Genomic DNA, 18046 nt, shown 5'->3' with positions numbered 1-18046 from the left:
GAGTGACTAGCACATGTCCCAGTAGGGATGGTTGAGGGACCCTGCTGGGACCATTTATTCCTACCCTTTGTTTCCTATCTTTAAACCAGTTACTGATCCATGAGAGCACCTTCCCTCTGATCCTATGACTGTTTCCTTAAGAGCCTTTGGTGAGAGACCTTGTCAAATGCTTTCTGGAAAATCCAAGTACGCTATATCAAGTGGATCACCCTTCTCCGCCACATGTTTGTTGACACCCTCAAAGAATTCTAATAGGGTTACAATCACCTGTTCAGAGTAGAAGGAAACTGAAGGCAGTGTAGTCCTCAGATTTTCATGGAGTAGCTTTTTTAGAACTATAGATATAGTGACTTTATGAAGAGAAGGTAGGTGCTTTTTAAAGTTGAAGCAAGTTTCCTATTTGAAAATTACAAATTTTGTAATTACTCAGTTTAACACACACCATAACTTTCCCCAAAAGACACCACTCTTCCAGAAACTCCATGATGCACCTTATTCCAGACTAGTGTGTGTCTGGGGAAGTTTCGTAAAAATCAGAGGAGTTCTAAAGTTACATTGTGTCAAATGTGCCTGAAATTCACTTCTGAAAGTAGTTTGTTTTGGCTTGTCTCTTCAAAATGGTATGGTGTACACACTCCATATTTGTTATGATTGGGTCTGTGGAATAGTGCCTTTTATTACTTTTTATAGGGAGGTGGGGAAAGAGTTCATCGTAGTTTTCCAAAGAGATACAACCAAACACGTTGGAACTCCATGTACTGAGAAAGTGGTTAACTAAAGCAGAGTTGTAATGAGCAGTGGCATGCTGATCAAGGAAGCCCTGAAGAGCAAAGACCTAGCAAACACTTGCCTGGCCTTCTGGAAGCTAGTAGGAGCCGGGAAACAAACGTTACTGTTTAAAAACAAAAAAAGACAAAAGTGATGAGCTATTTGTGTTTTCCTCCTGATGGAAATTTAACCTTCATTTCTTACTGGGTTTTCAGGGCCGTCATGAAGAGAGTCCCTGTTTGTCAGCCGAGGTGGAGAATGGCAGTGCACAGCGAAATGAACTTTAAAGGGAAAAGATGGATCACATTGGGTTTTTTTTTCCTGTTAGTTATGGCTAGAACTGGAGCCAGAAATTCATGCAGAGTGCATGAACAGAACAAGGTTATAAATATAAATTGATCTGTTACTGACTCAATTGTGTTACCTGAGGGAGGGAGGAAAGATGGAGGAACAGGTAACAGCAGGGCATGTTGCGTGAAGAGATGAGTGGTGCAGGGGGCATGGAAGAGTAGACTAGAAAATTGGGAGAAAGACAAGGAAATGTAGAGAGCCTGATCAATATTAAAATTTTACACTCATACAATTTTCTATCTATGAAATCAAGCACTCTGTTTCAATGTGGGTAAAAGCTGCCACCCAACATATACAGACTTGCTCAAGTCTTCAGATGGGAAGCCTTGCTATTAAGATACATCATAAAAGACCTGATAATGAAGTTCCTGTCCTACAAACCTGATCTACCAACCTCATTTAATCTGATATGCCTTTTAAAAAAAATAAAATTTTCAAACTCAAGAGCTAATGTTTTAATGGAGTCTAGCTGATGCCATGAAACAGCTGTAGTTGGGGGGTTTTTTTATATACAAATCTTACACCTTTTTTTAAAAAAAGAAACGTTAAATTGACATGAAATAACCACTAAAGGATGCAGCCTATTCTCCACTGCCACATAATACCTAACCACTAGTTCACCCCACCTAACCCATGCTAGGTATATATTAAAAGTTTTGTTGCAATAGGTATGTAGATCAGGGGCCTGATTAGGTATGATTACTGACTGACATAGTTGTGGTGGCAAAAGCTCCTAGTGTAGATGCAATTTATACCAACAACTACACTTTTACCTGTATTGCTTATTCTGCTCAGACGGAACTGGAGTAAGCTATACTAGCAAAAGCACGATTTTGCTGGTATAAGATCTATTCACTCTTGTATTGCTTTACTATACTGGTACAGCTGTCGCTAGCAAACTGCTCCGAGTGTAGACCTAGCCTCATACAGCATACCCAAATTTAACTCTGCAAAAGCATACACAAAGGTCAAAATATTACTAGGTTGTTACACACTAATTCCTTGAATAAGAAATGACATTTTATAATCTCTAGTAATGTTTTGACCTTTTTATGGATATTATTTTTTAATCTATCTGGAATTCTTCTTTATCACCTAACACTAGAATAGCCCTGTTCATTCCTTCACTTTAACTTTTTATTTTAAATGTAATTTCTTCATTTTTTCAATTCTGCAAGTTTTAGGTATCAAAGTTAAATGTGGATGAGTGGCGAAGGATTAAATAGCAGTGAGGAACCAGCTGCATTCCTTAGCAGTTCATATCCAGATTCTGTAAGATTTGTATTTTTAAAGATATAAAAATACTGTAAAACATCCATATTGTTTGGGTGATGGTTGTACTCCACTGAAACATTAGTCTTAATTTTACATGTAATTCTCAAACAAATCATCACGTTAGATACCATGTAAAATAAATTTAAAGACATTAACACCATCTTTTCAAACTTTTGCATTATCTAGCTGCTGCAGAATCCTAATTATCCATAGTGCTTGAGCAACAATATATTTGGATAAGTACGGGATCAACTGAACACACTTGTAGTTGGGTAGATAGGTAGGTTCAAATGAAAGGAATGTTGTCACCAGGACTAAAGTATCAGTGCAGTGGAGTTTGCTCTGATAAAACAGCAATCTTAACCATCTGGATAAGCACACACATTGAATAGATAAGTATTATTTAATTCAAAGGAATTTCTCTTCAGCATGAGTCAATATGGGCTGGTTTCTACACACACACATATAATTTGGACTGTTTTAAGTAAAAAATCAGTTAATATAATTTAAACTGGTGCAAATGTCTGTGTGGAGACTTAAATGTATTTACAACTAATGTCAATGTGGCTTAATTTGGTGCTGACTGGTTTTATTCCTAGTTAAACTAGTACAATCTCTTTATGAGATCTCTCTATATACCAATATTCCCTTGCTTCTCATACTAATAAGATATACATTTTGTGATGTGTTTCAGAGTAAGAGCCATGTTAGTCTGTATTCTCAAAAAGAAAAGGAGTACTTGTGGCACCTTAGAGACTAACCAATTTATTTGAGCATAAGCTTTCGTGAGCTACAGCTCACTTCATTGGATGCCTACTGTGGAAAGTATAGAAGATCTTTTTATACACACAAAGCATGAAAAAATGGGTGTTTACCAGTACAAAAGGTTTTCTCTCCCCCCCCACCCCACTCTCCTGCTGGTAATAGCTTATCTAAAGTAATCACTCTCCTTACAATGTGTATGATAATCAAGTTGGGCCAATTCCAGCACAAATCCAGGTTTCCCCCCCCCCCCCCAACACAAACCCACTCTCCTGTTGGTAATAGCTTATCTAAAGTGATCACTCTCCTTACAATGTGTATGATAATCAAGGTGGGCTATTTCCAGCACAAAGCCAGGGTTTAACAAGAATGTCTGGGGGGGAGGGTAGGAAAAAACAAGGGGAAATAGGTTACCTTGCATAATGACTTAGCCACTCCCAGTCTCTATTCAAGCCTAAGTTAATTGTATCCAATTTGCAAATGAATTCCATTTGCGATGGTCACATAAACACCACCCTATAGCGGAAACCTACTGACCGCTATTCCTACCTACATGCCTCCAGCTTTCACCCTGACCACACCACACGATCCATTGTCTACAGACAAGCTCTGCGATACAACCGCATTTGCTCCAACCCCTCAGACAGAGACAAACACCTACAAGATCTCTATCAAGCATTCTTACAACTACAATACCCACCTGCGGCAGTGAAGAAACAGATTGATGGAGCCAGAAGAGTTCCCAGAAGTCACCTACTACAGGATAGGCCTAACAAAGAAAATAACAGAACGCCACTAGCCGTCACCTTCAGCCCCCAACTAAAACCCCTCCAACGCATTATTAAGGATCTACAACCTATCCTGAAGGATGACCCAACACTCTCACAAATCTTGGGAGACAGGCCAGTCCTTGCCTACAGACAGCCCCCCCAACCTGAAGCAAATACTCACCAGCAACCACATACCACACAACAGAACCACTAACCCAGGAACCTATCCTTGCAACAAAGCCCGTTGCCAACTGTGCCCACATATCTATTCAGGGGACACCATCACAGGGCCTAATAACATCAGCCACAATATCAGAGGCTCGTTCACCTGCACATCCACCAATGTGATATATGCCATCATGTGCCAGCAATGCCCCTCTGCCATGTACACTGGTCAAACTGGACAGTCTCTACGTAAAAGAATAAATGGACACAAATCAGATGTCAAGAATTATAACATTCATAAACCAGTCGGAGAACACTTCAATCTCTCTGGTCACGTGATTACAGACATGAAAGTTGCGATATTACAACAAAAAAACTTCAAAACCAGACTCCAGCGAGAGACTGTTGAATTGGAATTCATTTGCAAATTGGATACAATTAACTTAGGCTTGAATAGAGACTGGGAGTGGCTAAGTCATTATGCAAGGTAACCTATTTCCCCTTGTTTTTTCCTACCCCCCCCGCCAGACGTTCTTGTTAAACCCTGGATTTGTGCTGGAAATAGCCCACCTTGATTATCATACACATTGTAAGGAGAGTGATCACTTTAGATAAGCTATTACCAGCAGGAGAGTGGGGTGGGAGGAGAGAAAACCTTTTGTACTGGTAAACACCCATTTTTTCATGCTTTGTGTGTATAAAAAGATCTTCTATACTTTCCACAGTATGCATCCGATGAAGTGAGCTGTAGCTCACGAAAGCTTATGCTCAAATAAATTGGTTAGTCTCTAAGGTGCCACAAGTACTCCTGTTCTTTTTGTGATGTGTATTTCTTCACTAGACTGGACTTGTTAATAAGCCTGACCTTAAAATACATCCATCTGGCACTTCCAGTTTGGAGAAATTGTGGTTCTTAATATATAAATTCTGAAGACAATATTCTCTACCACTATGAGAGGCCTGACTGGAAAATTCTGAAATAGGTGACATTCTGACTTAAAGCAGAGAGAACTCATCACCTCTCCAATAACTATTGAGAGGCAAATTTCTCCTCTTTCTGCTGAAATAGGCTCACCAGCTTTTTCCAAAATCAACATTTGAGCTAGGACGCCAAAGTTGATAGGATAAATTTTCAAGTGAGAAGGGAACCACCATTTTACCTTAGTGATAATATGCAGTCGTGGTTTTAAATAAGCCCTTACCAGGCTTTTGTGTTCATTGCTTCAGAGCTTCATTTGCATTTGAAGACCTCTAAAGAATCACTTTTGTAAAGCGTATAGTGAAAGTAGATTTGCTCTAGGAAGCATACTGGGATTAAGTGTCTATGCTGGAAAATGATCCTTTGGAGAGGGGAGAATGTAACAACTTTAGCTAATAAAGAATTTACTCAGAAGAAGAAAGTCAGCTAGGGCAACAGCCACACTACCTTTGCTGATTCATACACATAAGTCAGTGGGGCTGCTAGAATTTTTCAAGCAACTCTGCCTTAGTGCTTGCTTTATAAAGATGATACTGACTGTTTTTCCATTTATTTGCCTTGTGACCTTGAAACATGAAAGCTTTTAATAACAATGTTTTTATAGCCATGTTGGTCCCAGGATACGAGAGAGAGAGAAGGTAGGGGAGATAATATTGACAAGCTTTCGAGCTACAGATGGTTACCTTCTCTAGAGCTGAGGAAGACCTCTGAGGTGCTCAAAAGCTTGTCCCTTCCACCAAGGGAAGCTGGTCCAATAAAAGATATTACCTCACCTCTCTCGCATCCTGGGACCAACGTGACTACTACAACATTCAGAATAACAGCCGTGTTAGTCTGTATTTGCAAAAAGAAAAAGAGTACTTGTGGCACCTTATAAATTAATACATTGGTTAGTCTCTAAGGTGCCACAAGTACTCCTTTTCTTTTTACTACAACATTGAAATGTTTAATAGCACTATGTGCATCAGGGATCAAGGAATGCAAATATCTTCTATGCTCAAGCTATCTGATTGTGTTAATCATGAATACAATACCTTGGGAAATAGAATTTTCCAAACTGCCTCTCAGATAAAGCCCCAGGATAAGGAACATATCTTCAGTTTGCAAAGAGATAAAGAATGTTTGTATTTGGGTTCACAATCAACACTACATAGGAATATTTTAAAAAATAGTTTTTAAAATTTAATGTCAGGAAAATGTTTCTACTATTAGGATTTGTAAAATCTAATTATAAGCTAAATGATAGACATGAGCTCTTTGAAAACATGTCTTGTAACTAGAAAGTTTTACTGCATTTTCAAAACTATAAAGCCCTCAAACTTTTGACAACAGGAGTATACAGTAGACTACATAATTTGGAAAGGGGGATGTAGCCTAAATAGTTTGAAAACCACTGGAGAAAGGGTACACAATCACATTTGGGAAAAACACAGCAGAAAAATATATATGCAAATAAAAAATAAAATAGCCCTCCCTTCCCCCCCATTGATGAAAACATCCCACAGGTAATAGTGCTGAGAATGCACCATCTCACCCACCCATAAAACCCCACTCATACTTTGGATCAGTGAGCAGCACCAGTCCAAGTGTCTTTATGCAGATCTGTCTGTAGCCCCAAGAGAGATGCTTGCGTGGAGGAACCATCACCTAACCTAGTTGAGTGGTTCATCTTTAGGGGGCTGGGAAGATAGAACTTCACTGAAAACTACTCAGCTCTATTGCTGTCTTCTCTCACTACTAAATCCTCAATCAGCACCATCTCTTCCCATAGAAAGGAAGTCAAAATACTCCAGATTTATGAACAAAACCTTAAGTACTTGGAAAGGACCTCTTCAGTCTGGGAGACCACTACCCCTGTTCCCCAAAATCCAAGTTTGTATATAGTCATGGTGACTCCCCAAGTGTCACAAAAGGAATTGTGGGTAGCTATCTTATGCAAATGAAGATCTCGATGACAGTGCTTTTCCCTTTTCACCAATCAAGGGAGGTGAGTGCTCTTTCCTCTCTAAGGCTTCTGTTCATAACAGGGTTTACCATGTGAGACCTGCAATTAAAATATACCAACCAGCTCAGGAAAACATCTTCTTTCAGTTTAATTTCACCCTGCACCCTAGCACTCCCTAAACGCAGCACTGTTCAGAGGACACCAGCCCTTCCCAGGGCACTAGGACCCAAATGGTGTCCTCTTTTTCTCCAGCCATATGACTTTTGGGAAAGAAACTACAGGGAAGAGCCAGCCACAGACTGAACCCGGGAAAACAACTACAGTAACTCCTCACTTAACATCCTAGTTATGTTCTTGAAAAATTCAACTTTAAGCAAAATGATGTTAAGCAAATCCAGTTTCACCACAAGAATTAATGTAAATGGGCCGGGGTTAGGTTACAGGGAAATTCTATTTGCCAGACAAAAGACATTGTATACATATACAGTACAAGTTTTAAATAATTTTAAAAAATTTAATACTGTACTCACCAATGATGATTGTGAAGGTTGATTGAGACGGGGTGTAGCAGGGTTGGGGTGCAGGGGCTTGTCCCTGCTCTGCCCACTGTGCGTTCCAGCCAGGGAGTGGGGTGGGGGAGCGGGGGCTTGCCTGCTCCCCAGATGGAATGCCAGGAGGGTGGAACAGGGCAAGCCCCCGCTCCCCCACTCCACTCCCTGGCAGGAGCGCTGGGCAGGCAGAACGGGGGGAGCCAAACAACATTATAAGGGAACATTGGAGGACTCTAAAGGAGTATATTCTCTAATATGTCAGGGACCAAACATCGTTAACCGGGATGACGTTAAGTGAGGAGTTACTGTACATAAAACCCATTCAGACAGGACTATTGACCACTGATGATGTCATTGGCCTGTTTTCTCCAGTTTTAACTCTGAACATTGCATCACCTGTGCTTACTGGCTGATTTCGTCAACCTCTCCTGCCCACTCTCTTCCTTCATCTTTTCTGCTAACTAAGCCCCTGCTAATATAATCCCATAGAAATGATTTAAATAACAAAAGAAAATAAATGTGGAACTACCATGCCATTTATAGTCACTATATTGTTCACTGCTTGTGTGTTATATATCTTTTTTTCTGCTTTTTGTCTTTGGGGCAGGAACATAGAGGAGTCCAGTGGCACCTTAAAGACTAACAGATTTATTTAGGCATAAGCTTTCATGGGTAAAAAAACCCCACTTCCCCTCTGATACTTTGGGGCAGGATCTATCTCTTATTCTATATTTGGACAGTCCTAGCACAATGGGGCCCAATTCTCAGCTGATTACTGTGCTAAATTAAAACAAAAAGTCTGAACCTGAAAACTTCTAAATCTTCTACAAGTGGCAGGTGGCTTAGGCTCAGCATTACTGAAAAGTACACAGCTGAGGATAAGCAGGTCCCAGAAGGGATCAGAATCTATTCAACACTCTCCACAACGATATCGTGAGACAACAATGCAGCAAACCACCACAGAAAATCTGTAAAGCTGCCACCAAGTTCATCCATCTATCCCATTATGAAAAACACTATAGGCTGGTTTTCATTCCTCTGCAGAAGCCACCTTTTGGCAGGAAAATGTCCCAAGTGGTGATTCCTAAATAGTTTAGCTATGTTATTTGGGGAAACCGTGTCCTTCTATCCTATTTATCTCTTCTTCCCTATATCTTTCTCCTTATTGTTCATTATGTTCCAAAAGTCTCAGACTGGAGGAGAAGTCAGAAAACAAAATGGAAAATGTGTTAAAGCTTTATGAATGGCTTCCCATGCAGTTTGCTCCACCTGAGATGCCTTTTAGGGTCTCTTCAGGGTCCAGGGTCCCTGTCACTATGATTGAATAATGAATTATTTTTACATTTATGTTTAAACTATTAATAATTTAGTGCTTCAATACAACTTTGAAAGCAGCTCCTCTGGAGTGAGGATGAAAGGTGCATGGCTGAACGCCAAGGACAAGTCTGAGCTGCTTTTGATATTCGTAGGAAAAGAGGAGCAGACCAAATGTCTTGGACTAGGAAAACATTTGGCGATATGTTTTCTAATTTTTGTACTTGCAAACAATGCTCTATGACCATACTTCAGTGATCATCTTTTCCCCTATGTAGTTCCAAGATGGTAGCAATTTGTACAGTTGTTCATGCTCTTTATCCCCACGTTCAACTGGATCAGAGCAGGGGTAATGCCTTTTTTCATCTGGGAATCTCGTTTGTGGAAATCTCTCCTTAGATATGTCTGCTAGACTCCTGTTGATTGGCTGCAAGACTAGACGCAGGTTCTTTCCATTTGAGTCAGATAATTTTTGACAAATTTTCCTTCTTTTCTCTCCCTCTCCCCTAACATCTCTCATGTTTTGGTTTACCTTTTACTTATTTTGTTTGTTGGTTTGGAGTAATAATTTCTTGGCCATTCTGGATTAATTTTGTGAAAGTTTGTACAGTGTCCAGATTTGTGTTAAAAATCCATACCTGAATATGTATTGTATTACATTACAATGACCCAAATAGAGTAATAGTTCACATTTTTATACTGCCTTCCATCTGAACAGATCAAATTTCGATATGCATATTACTTAAGCTATTACAACATCTATGTGAAGTTTTACATTACAGGGAAACTGAAACACTGCAAGGAGTGACTTCCCAAGTCCTCCAGAAAGTCAGTGGCAGAACCTCCAATTTAACGTATACCATGCAACTCCCACTCTTGTGCTGTAAGCTCTACACTGCAGCAGAGAATTTCCACCCCTATTTCTTATGGACTTAAAGATAGGGTTACATATTACCCAGTTTATAGTTCCTCAAAAATATTATAGCTGTCTTTATGCCACTACTATTACACTGTTCTCCTGAATATAATTTCTGCATCAGTTCTAATGTCATAGTACCAGAGACTGTGCTCTCATCAAGACAAGTTATGCACACATCAAGTTATAACTGTGTTTTTAATTAGTCATTTCCTTAGACTGAAACAGGAAACATGAGAAAAAGGTTCTGCAGCAGTAACTGACTACATTAATTCTTAAATGGAAATTAATGGGAAGAATATAACAAGAATAAAGACATATACCTGAGGATAAAATAATCATTTCCCAATTTCAATTCTGACTTGACTGGAGTGGCCACTATGTTGAGAAACATTACAGGTAGAACCAATATTGTGTAACACTTGAATGTGTGTAACTCCCAGTTTTTAAGAAGTATAAAACATTAATCTATAGCTCTAGGATTTCATGTGTACAGTAGGACGGCTAGCAAATAATGCAGTAATGGAAGTGTGGGTGGAGGGAAACAGAACAATAATCAGAAAAAAATTATTTTAAAATATGGGTGTCATCTAACTTTTTAGTTAAAATGTTATTAAAAGTTAGCCATACAAAACTCATTCCACCAAAAAACACAATCATTTCCTTTTTCCACATTCAGGAAGAACTACATCAGCCCTCTGGAGTTAAGGAAGGAAGAATATCATATTTAAAAATAATGAAGTCTAAGAGCTTCTCCACTTAACTTCATTAGGTCGTAGGCGCTTCTCTTGAATGTGAAATCAGAAAAAGGCTTGTGCTGGCAGCCTGGACCTCTAACAGTCTTCCAGATGTTGGGAGAAGGAATTACAGATTAGGCTATGTCAGGGTTCCTTCCCCACTCTGAACTCTAGAGTACAGATGTGGGGACCAGCATGAAAGGTCCCCTAAACTTATTTCTACCAGCTTAGGTTAAAAATTCCCCAAGGCACAAAGTCTTTGCCCTTGGATTAGGTAAACGCTGCCACCACCAAGTGATTTAACAAACAATCAGGGAAAGGACCACTTGGAGCTCCTATTTCCCCAAAATATCCCCCCAAGCCCTTACACTCCCTTTCCTGGGGAGACTTGAGAATAAACAAGATGAGCACAGACCAGCCTTGGATTTTTAAGACCCAAAAAAACCCAGTCAGATTCTTAAAAAACAGAACTTTATTAGAAGAACAAAAAAAAGATAAGAGAACAACTCTGTAAGATCAGAATGGAAGTTAATCTTACAGACAGTCGGATTCAAAACATAGAGAATCCCTCTAGGCAAAACCTTAAGTCACAAAAAGACACAAAAACAGGAATAAACATTTCCTCCAGCACAGCAATTTTACAAGCCAAAACAAAGAAAACCTAATGAATTTTCTAGCTAGATTACTTACTAATTTTACAGGAGTTGGAGGGCTTGCATCATTGATCTGTTCCCGGCAAAGGTATCGCGCAGACAGACAAAAGCCTTTTCCCCCCCTCCAGATTTGAAAGTATCTTGTCCCCTCATTGGTCATTTTGGGTCAGGTGCCAGCCAGGTTACCTGAGCTTCTTAACTCTTTACAGGTAAAAGGACTTTGCCTCTGGCCAGGAGGGATTTTATAGCATGGTATACAGAAAGGTGGTTACCCTTCCCTTTATATTTATGACAGGCTCAAATATTAACATTACATTTGTGAAATTAAGGAGTTTTTACGTAGTTAACAGTAGCACAGATATTGAGGTGCCTGGACAAAAAAATTCTTGGGAAAGAACAATACAAACGCTTGCAGGATCAGTAAACTTTTCTATGCATCAGGCCTGGACAAATGATCAGATTTTTATTTTTTAAACCCCAGAAAGGAGAGAGAACAGGAGTACTTGTGGCACCTTACAGACTAACAAATTTATTTGAGCATAAGCTTTTGTGGGCTACAGCCCACTTCATCGGACACAAGGAGAGAGTAATGTTGCTTTCTGTCTACAGGAAGAGTGAAGTCCACCTATGGAGAATGCCCTATCAGGGTTCTTTGTGCTATTTAAGATCCCTAACAGGGTCTTGTAAAGGAGTGAAAGATCACAATTAGGGGTTTTCACACTGTATGTGTGCTACAAAGAGGGGATCTGAATTGTGACAGATATGACAATTTTCTGCAATATCTTTACAAACTTTATTGAATTAAGTTTAAGTATCTTTGGAATCCTCTGTATTGACTACAAAGTTTATGTATTATTGTAAACTGTAGGAAATGTTATGAACTTCAGACTGGGGGAGACAACAATGGACTTTTGGGACAGACAGTATTGATGGGACAAACAGTACTGACTGGTTTTCCTGGGGATTTCTAGAGAGAGGCAGTCTAGCTTGCTGTTGATATCACAGCATAGGCAGGGAAACGCGCAGCCTGGAAAAACCCTGGTTAGGAGGGAGAGAGATGTGCATCTTGTTGCCTGACCTTTAGCTTATGTATTAATTATATTGATTACTTAAGAATCCCCAGTTATCACTTTGAGGGTTGCCAGGTTCTTGCCCCAAGATCAAGGCCAGTATTATTCAAATTATTATATAGTTGGGAACCCCGATGTGTACAGTTACAACACTCACACTATAGGAACTCTTTTATATTTACAAATATAGTTTAATACATTTAACAAAGTCACAAACACCCCAACTTAGTAAAATAGATAGAGATACTACAGAATGTACATCTGCACATCCATATACTCATACCATCTCCTGTAGAACAACCTGAAATGTTAGCCATCATCTTTCTCATCACCATCACTGTAGGGACAGGATTTTATAACTGTACTATAAAAATTGATGTAAACTTTGAATTAATTCTGCCAGCCACCCTTTCTGAATAACAGAAAGGAATGACCCTCTGAGACTGGGATCTTGTTTCCTATATGCATTATAAACTTCCCTCTAGTCATTTCTTTGGTTTAAGGTTTAGTGAGTAAAAGACAGGATCTTGTATTGTGTCTGTGTTAATTAGATTAAAGGAATGTTAAAGGCCTGAGCCACAATGTAAACTGCTGGAAATGGCCCACCTTGATTATCACTACAAAAGGTTTATTTTCTCTCCTGGTAATAGCTGGTAATAGCTCACCTTACCTGATCACTCTCGTTACAGTGTGTATGGTAACACCCATTGTTTCATGTTCTCTGTGTATATAAAATCTCCCCACTGTATTTTCCACTGCATGCATCCGATGAAGTGAGCTGTAGTTCACGAAAGCTTATGCTCAAATAAATTCTCTAAAGTCTCTAAGGTGCCACAAGTACTCCTTTTCTTTTTGCCGATACAGACTAACACGGCTGCTACTCTGAAAAATGTAAACTGTTTTGACCACAAGATTTAAGTGAAGTTTAATTTACAATGTATTCTACTGAATATAAAATACTGCTGTCTTCTCTGTGAGAGATTGTTTGTGTGAATGAGGAATGCATGCATCAGGAAAAGATAAGGTGTCCAGATCGTCAAGAAAAGTGAGAGACTTGGAAACACCAGGAGACAATCAGAAAACATCCATTGTATCCGATGCTAAACATGTTAGCAGCATTGATGGCCTCAGAGGTGAGGCAACCACCCCGGCAGGCAAGGCAACAAATAGGAGATAATGATGGGAAGCCTGACAATAACCATCAAATGATAGGTTTCAGAGTAGCAGCCGTGTTAGTCTGTATTCGCAAAAAGAAAAGGAGTACTTGTGGCACCTTAGGGACTAACAAGTTTATTTGAGCATAAGCTTTCGTGAGCTACAGCTCACTTCATCGGATGCTCAAATAAATTTGTTAGTCTCTAAGGTGCCACAAGTACTCCTTTTCTTTTCATCAAATGATAACAGTGGAAAACCCCAAGATTACTACCACTTAAGGCCTAATGATTACAGGATGACATTGCAAAATTCATGGACTCAAATGGGAATTTACAAGTATAAAGCTGGAGTGTTTTGCCATGAAACTCTGGGTTCAGTCCTGCCAAAACCTCGGAGCATCGGATTGCGATCGACAGAGCCCAGCTCCTCAATCTAACTGGCCATTAGATTGACTCGAGCTACAACAGACTGGTAATTATAAAAACATCAACTGGCAGGACTGTTTGCATGATGTGTATGTGTGTGTGACTGAAAAGCATATGCTAACTTTTGTATTCTCAATAAATATGGCGTATTTGCCTTCTCTCTTATAAAAGATCCTGTGTGCTTCTTATAAGTATAACATCATCTTCCCCATCATCACCAGTGGCCATCATTCTGGCACCTCCCAAGGACTACATCTCTCTCTCTCTACTGCCCCTAGGCTGGGATGCCACTTTTATAATATGTTACGTTGCCGCCGCTATGTTTGATGCATTGTTGTAAGGGATTTTCCCCTTCCTTATTTGTATTTCCTCACCTTACTAACGTTGGAGTGTCTTTTTTCTATAGCTTAGTATATCAATGATCTCAACTTATTATCATATGCATCAATTTGATACCATGGCCCTTTTGTGATTAGGTATCACATTTGTTATTTCTGTCCTAACTGGCTATTTTGGTTCTTTCCAAGTTCCAAATTGTGATGTACCTGTTTAGTTTAAAAGGGTATGAACTTAGGAAAGCCCTTATGCCAACCTGCTTTAATGCATCCTCTATGTTAAAGGTCACAGCCATACACGGACCTTATGCTTTAGCTTATCACCATCTATCTAGGTCAGGGGCTCTCAAACTGGGGGTCAGGACCCCTCAGGGTGTCACGAGGTTATTACATGGGGGGTCGCAAGCTGTCAGCCTCCCTCCCCCAAGCCCTGTTTTGCCTACAGCAATTATAATGGTGTTAAATATATTTAAAAGTGTTTTTAATTTATAAGGGGGATCACACTCAGAGGCTTGCTATGTGAAAGGGGTCATCAGTACAAAAGTTTGAGAACCACTGATCTAGGTGAAAGGTCCTAAACTTATGTACGCTAACTTTGTCTTAGCTCAACATATAGGACGTGGCCTGCAGGTCCCTTGTGTTACAGCCAAAATATACTCTAATGTAAAGCTATAATAATAAAACAAATAATCAAACCCATAAGAAAATAAGAAACTTATAAGAAAAGATATATAGGCGAGCAAGCAGGCTAGACTTAGGTGTATTTCATGTACCTGTTATGTACGTCAGTTCTTTGCCAGGACACTTCTGTGGTTGATTCATGTACCTGTGGTCAGAACTTCCCCTTAAACTCTATTTTCAGCACCCCAAATACTTTGGGTTTTCCGTTGGGCCGTTTATCTATGCAAAGCTTATCTGTTCAAGGTTCATAGGCCTCAAGCCTTATGCTAACTTGCTAAAGCTAATGTCTTACAGGATACAGGCCTGTAGGTTTCTTGCATTACTGCTGAATATAATGCAAAGCAGATTTGTTGTAATTCAACAAGGAAAATGTTTGTTTGCACACACAGCCGAACAAAACAAGGATTTTCTGTGACACTTTGCAGATATTTGGGAACTTTGTTTCACTCAAGGGGACATAAAACTCATACAGTTTTTCTCAATTGTTCTTTTCCTTCAAGTTGAAATTGCAATGGAGATCAATGAGCTCCACTTGTAATTCTTGCGGTGGTCTCTCGTAGTCAAATGACAGTGGGCATGACACCAGCTCCAGCGTCTTCTCTATCTTCTCAAAGTCAGAGAATCAACAAGAAAATGCTCCGTGCAAGTCACTCAACATTTTGCTGTACTTTTCTGTCTGCTCCGGCGAAACTTCCAAGTATTTCAGTGTTGGAAAGTGAGCGAACACTTTGTCCTTAATTTGTTTTGAAAACAAGACTAACTTGACTTTGAAAACTGTCACACTAGAATACAATTCGTGTACAAACACATTCTTTCCTTGCAGTTTCACATTAAGTTCATTTAAATGTGCCAAGATATCCCCACCAAAAGCAAGGTCGCTCACCCAGTTTGAATTCTTTAATTCAGAGAAATCATTTGCTTTCCCCTGCATCTCCAGAAAAATGCGACTTTTATCTCTGAACTCCCAAATTGCTGCAATTCCTTTTCTAGGCTGAGCCAGTGGACATTTGTATGATAAATTGGTTAGTCTCTAAGGTGCCACAAGTACTCCTTTTCTTTGAATGATAAAGTAAGTCCTGGTGTTCGGCATCAGTGTCTTCAAGAAGGGAAATAAATTGCCAATGATTAAGTCCCCTTGCTCTTATGTAATTCACTATTTTCACTATTGTGTGAACAACATGATCGATGTCCAGGACATTTTTGCAGAGGCCCTCCTGATGTATAATACAATGCAGAAAAATCACCTCTTTATCAGGGTCATCTTCTTTTACTTTGTCCTGAATTCTTTTTAAAAGTCCTATGTTTTTCCCAATTAAATTTGGCGATCCATCTGTGGTTACGTTTGCCAGTTTACTCCAGGGGAGCTTCAGATGTTCAAGAGCCAGACACCCTCTCATATAAATCCGATCCCTTAGCTGTGCCTTTCATTGATTCCATTGATAAAAATTCCTCTGTGATTTCAAATTTGTCATCAATTCTTCTGACAAAAAAAATCAATAATTGTGCTGTGTCCTTAATGTCAGTGCTGTCATTGAGAGCTAACGAAAACAACGTAAAGCCCTGGGCTTTCTTGTTCAACTCAGAAGCCAAATGTTCATCAATCACTTCTACACAGCGAGTAACAATTGTCTGTGACAAACTAATGTTCTCAAATTTGTTTTGGTAGTCCGGTCATAGCATGCCAGCAACATCAATCATGCATTCTTTCAGCAGAAGGCTTATTTTGTTTAGCGATTTCAAACGCCAGAACATAACTTGCCTTTGAGGTGGCTTCCTGAACTGTAGCCTGTTGCACAAATGTTTAGCTGAGCTTTTAAGTTCGTGGCAAGTTTCTACGCTTTTCTTGCCCATTCCTCAGTTGTTAAATTGCTGCCATAATTAGGATGTTTTGTTGAAAAATGGCAATTCAAACTGTACTCCTTGAACACTGCGATGCTCGCCTGACAAATCAGGCATACAGCCTTCGAGTTCATGTTTGTAAAAAAATATTTTGCATTCCATTCTTTGTTGAAAGTCTAACACTCACTGTCCACTTTTCTTTTTCTTTTCTTCTTTTTTTCTTCCAGCATTCATTTTTGAAAGGGAAAAGAAAATCCTCACTGCTGCCCTTATTTCAAACTGCTGTTTTACAAGATTGCACGCACTTCATGCAGGGCCTCATTTTCAAAAGAGCATGGGACTGATGTAGCCAGTATCACAAGATATTTACGTGCCAGATGCACTAAAGATTCATATGTCCCTTCATGCTTCAACCACCATTCTAGGAGACATGTGTCCATGCTGATGATGGGTTCTGTTCAATAACAATCCAAAGCAGTGCGGACCAGCGGATGTTCATTTTCATTATCTGAGTCAGATCCCACCAGCAGAAGGTTGATTTTCTTTTTTGGTGTTTCAGGATCTGTAGTTTCTGCATCGGAGTGTTGCTCTTCTAAGACTTCTGAAAGCATGCTCCACACCTTGTCCCTCTCAGATTTTGGAAGGCACTTCAGATTCTTAAACCCTGGGTCGAGTGCTGTAGCTATCTTTAGAAATCTCACATTGGTACCTTCTTTGTGTTTTGTGAAATCTGCAGTGAAAGTATTCTTAAAATGAACAACATATGCCGCGTCATCATCCGAAACTGTTATAACATGAACTATATGGCAGAATGTGGGTAAAACAGAGCAGGGGACATACAATTCTCCCCCCAAGGGGTTCAGTCACAAATGTAATTAACGCATTTTTTTTTAACGAGTGTCATCGGCATGGAAGCATGTCCTCTGGAATGGTGGCTGACATATGAAGGGACATACAAATGTTTAGCATATCTGGCACGTAAATACCTTGTAATACTAGCTACAAAAGTGTAATGCAAATGCCTGTTCTCACTTTCTGGTGACACTGTAAATAAGAAGAGAGCAGCATTATCTCCTGTAAATGTAAACAAACTTGTTTGTCTTAGCGACTGGCTGAACAAGAAGTAGGACTGAGTAGACTTGCAAGCTCTGAAGTTTTACATTGTTTTGGTTTTGCACGTAGCTATGAAACAAAAAAAACCCTACATTTGTAAACTGCACTTTCACAGTAAAGAAATTGCACTACAGTACTTGTATGAGGTGAATTGAAAAATACTATTTCTTTTGTTTATCATTTTGCAGTGCAAATATTTGTAATAAAAATAATATACACTTTGATTTTCAATTACAACACAG

Source organism: Chelonia mydas, chromosome 3 (assembly GCF_015237465.2).
Source record: "Chelonia mydas isolate rCheMyd1 chromosome 3, rCheMyd1.pri.v2, whole genome shotgun sequence".
Classification (NCBI taxonomy): domain Eukaryota; kingdom Metazoa; phylum Chordata; order Testudines; family Cheloniidae; genus Chelonia; species Chelonia mydas.
This window is presented reverse-complemented; position numbering follows the sequence as displayed.